General features: G+C 39.8%; 1 protein-coding gene across 2 annotated transcripts in view; it reads right to left on the reverse strand.

Moving 5' to 3' along the window:
* TBXA2R (thromboxane A2 receptor) overlaps window positions 1–8027 on the reverse strand; it is a 145324-nt gene extending 137297 nt beyond the window's left edge. For both annotated transcript variants that reach the window (XR_015871841.1, XM_088452985.1), the window contains exon 1: window positions 7880–8027. The gene's annotated coding sequence lies outside the window, so the exon portion shown is untranslated. The remainder of the gene's footprint in view (window positions 1–7879) is intronic.
* Between the last annotated feature and the right edge of the window lie 535 nt (window positions 8028–8562).

An 8562-nucleotide genomic window follows, 5' to 3' on the forward strand; every position in this document is an offset into this window, starting at 1 on the left:
GGTGTACGTGATTTACCATCCCGCTGGACCATGTAAAATTGCTGGTACACATTACCCGATGTAATAAATGACAGAACAATATCTCATAACAAAACACATCAATCTCACTTGCGCTCTGAATTGTTCCAACAAGTCAACAATAAGTCCATCAAAGGAATTGTCCGACGTCCTCCGGTTATGGTAATTCTCCGGTAATTAAAATAAATGGGTAACACAATATAGTGTAATAACATCAGTATATGATGTAGCCACCCGGGGATATGAATATGAGGAGAATATAGTTATCTATGAAGATCTCCCCCCGGCTTTATATGGTCCCAACTCAGAATCACCCAGTTGTGAATGAAGATAAATCTTGTGTGGAGTTTCTTACATGTGTGCTTACTTGTAAAGGCAATGTGTGGTCACATAAAGGTATCTTCATCTTCAGAAACCTCGATCTGTGGTCGTTAACGGAATGTGGGGACTTTCAAGTTGTGATAGGACAAGGTAAAAGAAAAGACCGTCATCCAGTACCATGAAAAACAGCTATTTATTCTAAATAAAAATTTATAAAAGCTTATATAAAATATCAGGTGGTAATAATATGCAGATCTGAGGGCAATAGAAATCTACATAATATTACCACCTGATGGTATGGGATTACTTTTACATATTTTATGTAGGTTATTATACATTTTTATATATAATAAATAGCTGGATTACTGGTACTGGATGACAGTCTTTTCTTTTACCTTGTCCTATTACGACTTGAAAGTCCCCACATTTCGTTAAGAACCACTGGTCTAGGTTTCTGAAGATAAAGATACCTTTATGTGCCCATATATCGCCAATACAAGTAAGCACACATCAGGGCCGAAACTAGGATTTTTGTCACCAGGGGCAAGACAGTAATTTGGCCCCCCCATGTAATTCCCCCTGCAGTAGTGCCCATATTGTAATGCCCCCATAGTAATGCCCATATGTTAATACCCCCATAGTAATGCCCCTGTAGTGCCCACCATACAGTAATGCCCCTGTAGTGCCCATGCTCCCATATTAATGCCCCTGTAGTGCCCATGCTTTCATAGTAATGCCCCTGTAGTGCCCATGCTCTCATAGTAATGCCCCTGTATTGCCCATGCCCCATAGTAATATCCCTGTAGTGCCCTTACAGTAATGCCCCTGTAGTGCTCATGCCCCCACAGTAATGCCCCTGTGGTAATGCCCCTGTAGTGCCCATGCCCCAATAGTAATGCCCCTGTAGTGCTCATGCCCCATTAGTAATGCCCCTTATTGCCTATGCCCCCATAGTAATGCCCCTGTGGTAATGCCCCTGCCCCCATAATAATGCCCTTGTAGTGCAGCTTATTAAAAAAAAAATACTTACCTTGAACCCTGCTCCTGCATCCAGCATCGCGTCCGGTCCGCCGGCTGCTCCTTGGAACTATGGGGGAGATGTCATGACGTCTCCCCCATAGTGCCCGTGGGGAGAGCCGGAAGCTGGAGTTCGGGAGAGAACTCCAGCCTCCGGCTCCGGCTACACCGCGTCGCTGCAGAGAAGCAGCCGGGCGCCCGCTGGTAATAAATATTAGCAGCGGACGTCCGGTTTGGAGCCTCTCTGCAGCGCCGGGCTGGAGGTCACTGGCACCAGGTACAGCGGCTCACCCGGTGCACGTGCACCTCCAGCCCCCCCCTAGTTGCGGCCCTGCACACATGTAAAAAAAATCTGCACAAGATTTATTCTCATTCACATCTGGGTGATTCTGAGTTGGGGCCATATAAAGCCAGGAGAAGATCTTCATAGACCACCATATTCTCCTCATATTCACATCCCGGGTGGCTACCTCATACAGTGACGTTATTACACTCTATTGTGTTTGTTATTTATTTTATATACCGGAGAATTACCATAACCAAAGGATGTGTGACAATTCCTTCGCTGGGCTTATTGTTGACTTGTTGGAACAATCCAGAGCGCAAGTGAGGTTGATGTGTTTTGTTATGTGCTATTAGATATAAGGTGGTGACTTATTATTAACCTCTGCAGCACTGGAGTGCAGTGCCATAGGGTTTGTAATTTTTTGTTTGTATTAGAACAATACCTTGTTCCGTCCTTCATTACACCGCACAGCCCCGCTTACAATATTGTGTGATTGGCCGTGCAGCATGGCCAATCAAATGATATCGCATGTGGCCCGCGGGAGAACACAATCGCGGGTACACATTAGACGATGTGCCCGATATATCATTATGATTTGTCTCAAAACAATATATCGGACGATATACCTTCTAATGTGTACCCAGCCTTAGAAAATGAAAGGAAAAAGATAAATCAGGCAAGCAGTACTGTTTACACAATTGTGTAGTAAATGCAGTGGGTACATTGTACAATACAGTAGCCTAGGCTACTAATAATCTTCAGGCATAGTTCTTTTTCCTAGTACCATCTAGAATGAGTGTTTGAGGGACTGTATGTTCAGTGTACAAGATTATGCACAGGTGATGTTTATTAATGGTGGATGATTGGCTTCTGTACTGTGTTTGACCTAATAAACCAGTGACTGTTATTTATTTGCTGGATTTTTATGAAAAAGGAATCAATTACTAATTCTTTTTCAGAAAGCAAATCTCAGAAAAGAGAAAGAATTTCAGAATTGTCTGATTATTTTCTCCAATCTCCAGTAATGATCTAATTCAGAGTGATCCTGGAAGTGGTACATCTGAAATTACCTCCTATTAACTTTTAGTCTTTTATATCAGTGTTCAATAATTAAAGAGTAACAAAATTAAAGGTACTGAACAATGTACAGACCAAGACATAGGATAAAAACTGGGATAGTGTCACAGGCTATCCAAATATTGGAACTTTTGAATTCAGATTATAGCACTTTACTGTTTGGTGACTCTTCAGATTGTTTTAATAGAAGTTCCAGATGGTTCAAGATATGTAAATGAAAAAAATAAAAGAATCATAGGGCAATCAGCAGACAGATTCCTATACATGCACACTTAACTGCATTTACACAATACGACTGAAATTTAATCCTTTTACTGAAACACCTTGTTTCATTCATATACATTCACCATAAGGAAACACACTGTTTAAATGTACAGTGATTTGCAATTATATATTTACTTGCCTTTTTTTAATTAGAAACAATCTACAATGGGTATGATGGATTAAGAAATGTTTTTTCCAGAACCATTGTACTGTACAGCCATGGCCAAAAGTTTTGAGAATGACACAAGTATTGGTTTTCACAAAGTTTGCTGCTTCAGTGTTTTTAGACCTTTTTGTCAGATGTTACTATGATATACTGAAGTAAAATTGCAAGCATTTCATAAGTGTCAAAGGCTTATATAAATTTTACACAGGACTGATGGTAGTGTCCACCTTTCCTTCTCCTGACAAGCGTTTTTCCAGATGCCCCAAACAATCTGAAAGGGGATACATTAGAGAAAATAACTTTACCCCAGCCCTCAGCAGTCCAATCCCTGTCCCTTTTGCACAATATCAGTCTGTCCCTGATGTTTTTCCTGCAGAGAAGTGGCTTCTTTGCTGCCCTTCATGACACCAGGCCATCCTCCAAAAGTCTTCATCCTGTGTCATGCCAACAGTAAAGCATCCTCAGACCATTCATGTGTGGGGTTGCTTCTCAGCCAAGGGAGTGGGCTCACTCACAATTTTGCCTAAGAACACAGCCATGAATAAAGAATGGTACCAAAACATCCTCCAAGAGCAACTTCTCCCAACCATCCAAGAACAGTTTGAGGAACAATGCCTTTTCCAGCATGATGGAGCACCTTGCAATAAGGTAAAAGTGATAAGTGAGTGGCTTGGGGAACAAAACATCAACATTTTGGGTCCATGGCAAGAAAACTCCCCAGACCTTAATCCCATTGAGAACTTCCAAGCATTGATTAGGCAAGAATGGGCAGCCATCAGTCAGTATGTGGCCCAGAAGTTGATTGACAGCATGCCAGGGCGAATTGCAGAGGTCTTGAAAAAGAAGGGTCAACACTGCAAATATTGACTCTTTGCATAAACTTAATGTAATTGTTAATAAAAGCCTTTTAGACTTATGAAATGCTTGTCATTTTACTTCAGTATACCATAGTAACATCTGACAAAAAGGTCTGAATACACTGCTTTTCTTTTATATATGGCAACTCCTTATTGTTCTATCATTATGTGATAAAAATATCCCCACTATGTACTAACTTTAACTAGCAGGGATAGTGGTTACATTTGTGAAAGACTCCTTCGGGGGAATCTGACACTGCGCAAGGACACAGTGGAGCCAACCGGAAGCTTTAAGTGAGGGATCATAAGACCTCTCTCCTGCGAGTAATGGTGCATACACACGATCAGATTTTTCCTTCAGATATGAACGATAACGATTTAAAAATCGTTCAGTCGTTCATATCTGAAGGAAAATCGTTCATATCTGACATGCCTGAACGATGGACGATCAACGATGCGCGTTCCCGTTTGTCAGATAACGATATCTAACATCTGATGGCTTTGCAGTCAGACTTGGACGATTCCATTCATTTTAATGCAGTCAAAAATCGTTCAATCGTTCAAATCGTTCAAAACTTTGGTAAAATCGTTCAAATCGTTCAGTCGTTCAGTCGTTCATCTGACAAATCTGACAAGTCTGACAAATCTGACCGTGTGTATGCTCCATTAGCCTCCATAATCATAAAGCAGTTTACGCCATCTGATGATGGCGTAAACCAGTGGGGCCAAACTCAGAAAAACTTTGTTTTTTGGAGTTTGGTAAATAAGGGTCCCCATTTAGTCAATAATGGGGCTGTGATCTGCAGTGTTAATGAGCATTTTGCAGGAGATTTCATAGACATCTCCTGCATTAGGCTGTTAGTACACAGCAACACATCATTAAATTATACAGAAACTGCAGTTTCTGCATAATTTTATGAAAAAAAACCTGATAAATAGGCCCCTGAATGTTAATATACAAGGAAAGAAAAACTATTTTATACCTCATTTTATATTCACATATATAACTGGGATGCGATCAATATCCCGACCGCGAGGATTCCGGCACTAAGAATGCCAGCAACGGCATCCCGACCGCCGGGATCCCGAAAGTAAGTAGCGGGGTTGGGGTAGGGAGAGGGGGAGGGTTAGTATACTAGTATACTGACCGACAAGTGTCAGAATTCTAACCCTGTCGGGAGGCTGGTGTCAGGATTCTGACTGCCGGGATTTTGAGCGTCGGCATCCCGTACCCATCCAATATAAGTGTACTGTAACAAGTAAATCAATATAGTAAAATGTAGTAATATTGTTAAATGAAACAGAACAAATCAAAGTACTTCCAAAGTCTCATGGTTTCTAGAATTAAATCTGTTGGACAAAAAGTAGGTATGTGCAGGGTTTCGGTACGGGATGTGCAGACTGCTAATTTCAACCCACAACCCCGGACATAAGGGGAGATGTACTATAGCGGCATTTATCGTGCCACTATAGCTTTTTGTGGTGAAGCAGGAAGAAATAATGCTGAAATATGTTAACATCTAGGCCCCCAGATAGCGGAGGAGAGAACACTCCACCCGCTGGCAATCACTTCAAAATCCAGCTGTGTCTTACTTTCTGGCCAGCACTACTACGTATGCATGAGCTCACACAAACATCACTAGATCTCACGCGCAGCCAGTTCCCCGTAGGTAAGCACACATTCCAACAGGTAATCCTGCTGATAAGTGAAAAGATTATGAGCCACAAAAATGCGCTCATCGTCTTTTTAATTATAAATTATGGCTAATGATGTGGCGGTGCTGGAATGGAGCACCAGCGACGTCAGTGCAGTACAGCCATGCCTCCAGGTTCACGACTGGTATCGGTATCTGCTGATCCCAGCACTTTGTTACAGACTCAGATATCTTCACATTTTAATTACCTCAGCACAAGTTTGTGTCGGGGCTGCCTAGGAGGTGTCTGCCAAAGGGATGTGTGGGCACACTCCCCGCACACGCCTATGGGACCAACTGTCATAATAATAGACACAATGAACTATTAAGGAAATAATCCCCATGATCATTATACCATGAGTCTACTTGAGGATCCAAATTCAGAAAGCCTGACTGAGACCACCCATGTAGCATATAAATAGTGTTCCCATTATTTTTAGGACAAGCTGGAGCTTATTTTAAAATACTGTACAGCTATGCAGAAGTGTTTGATTTATCATCAACACATAACATGATGTATTATAATCAGGTTAGATCACATAGAAAAAAGGCAGTGCAATTCATAATTCTTAGTGCAAGGTTGTCAGTTAGGATAAATATTAATGTTACTGGATTAGTTGTGTAATTAAATTAATTAATCAATCATCTCTTAAAATGTACACTGATTTGTAAGGGAATACGCTAAAAAAAAAAAAAATTGTAAGAAAATAAGCAAAGTAAAAGAAAAATACACACATACTTCTAAAGTCAATAATTTGCCTAAAATATAACTACATATGTTTGGCAACTATGGCTACATAAATGGGAGAAATAACTGGATGCAACTCAGGGTATAATTTTAAGGTGGCTTCAAATACCAAATCATGGAAATGTTTCATTTTATATTGTTTTTGCCTCGGATGCTCCTTGCATATTCTAAAAAATGTACAGAGTTAAAATGATACTACAAGAAAGCCCTACTTAAGATATTGCTATGCCCTATCCATTGCATACACCAACAATCTCAACATATTGTATAAAAAGACCAGAGGAAAATAGTAGTTTGGTTTATAATATATCCAAACATTTGCACCCATTTTTAAGATCTTATACCGTTTTACTATATCGTAATGTAAAAAATATATGAACCAGGAACTGCGCTATATCAATCACAACAATAATGTAGAAATTATGTAACTCTAGAAATATTTATTCAACCTGTATCTGTATAAAAAAATTATTTTATGACATAAAATAAATAAATAAAGTATTAATATAAAAAAACAGGATAGGTGTAATTCAGCCTATACAGACAATAATTCTTATATAAAAACTGTAAGATTATTCCCAATGACATGTAGAGCGATCCAAAAATAAATAAAAATAGATAAAGAGTCCTCCATATATTAATTAGTATCAATATTCCAAATATTGCAGGGAAAGAGAAAATTCCATTGATACAAAGACACTTTAAATGTGAAACAATGTCTCCGGAATTGATTACCACAGGCTTCCCCGGAGAGGTCCGTGCAACCTTTGGCATTTTTTTATACAGATACAGGTTAAATAAATATTTCTATATTTACATAATTTCTACATTATTGTTGTGATTGATATAGCGCAGTTCCTGGTTCATATATTTTTTTGTTGCTTATTTCTATTGAGGAACTACAGAGTTCCTCAGGAACAGCTGCTTAATCATCCTCAATATTCTCACTCTTCAGTTCCCTCTGACCTAACTAGCGCCGACTAGTTTCTAACTGCTCTATATCGTAATGTGTCTGATTTCGAATTGCAAAATATTTTTCTCTAAATATTTATAAGAGCACACTTCACTTTGCTACTACATGTGCTATGAGATGAGAAATTATATATATATATATATATATATATATATATATATATAATCAGCTTGGACATGTAGAAGCAAAATGTTCTTATTGCTTTATAAGCAAAAGTTAAAAATAGTTGACTGAATAAAACTGACATTTATGATTTCGATAAGACTAAACAAATTGCATGTAAAGCTACAGTATATTATCATTCAATTCCTGATATATAGCTTTGCCATTCTCTTCGTTAGCTAGAAATATAATGCAGCTAAATCCAGTGTCTAGCATATCTTCCTTTCATACTTAAGAATGACCTCTTTTAAAACCCTTAGTAAATCCCAAAAGAAACAAAAGAACATTGTACTTGCCATAGCTGCTTAAATGATGCAGTCTTTTCAGTAACAGAGGGAGTTTTCTCTGAAGTCTTGACTATTAGACAGAACAGCTGGCAGAGTGCTGTGTGTGCTAGTGGTGTCCGTGTGTGTGTGTTGCTGTGCATATGTGTGCCTGTGCTTGTGCTCACAAAAGGAAAGAGTGCAGAGTTTGTTTTTTCCCCTTTTTTAAGTTCACTGGTATGAGACAGCAAAACATGTTGCAAAACAGCCATATGAAACCTACCAATTACAGCTAATGTATCCCAGAGGAGAGCTTGACTTATGCAGACAAGGTGGGGGTATCAATACACTGTGGAGCAATAGGCAACCCCTCCCTCCCCCTTCGGCGTCCTCTTCCCCCTGTAAGGAGGAGGCAGATTGTTGGCATGTACCTACACTAGATAGAAATCTGGATGACAAACCTACTATCATAGCGCAGTACCATTTTATGCCTGGAAAATGGTTTACTCAGAATTCTTACCTTCTCAAATCTGGGTACACGATAAACTATGTGTACCCAACGCAATATCGCAAGCGGCGGGACACGGCGGGGGTGCCGGCATCGGCATACACACTTGCCGATGCCGGCAGCACCAGAACGGCAGCATGGCCCCCACGATATCGCCAGTCGGACTTTCAGCGACATAGCGGGTACACATTGGCTGATGTGCCCGATG

Source organism: Taudactylus pleione, unplaced genomic scaffold (assembly GCF_031769625.1).
Source record: "Taudactylus pleione unplaced genomic scaffold, aTauple2 ptg000560l, whole genome shotgun sequence".
Taxonomy (NCBI): Eukaryota; Metazoa; Chordata; class Amphibia; order Anura; family Myobatrachidae; genus Taudactylus; species Taudactylus pleione.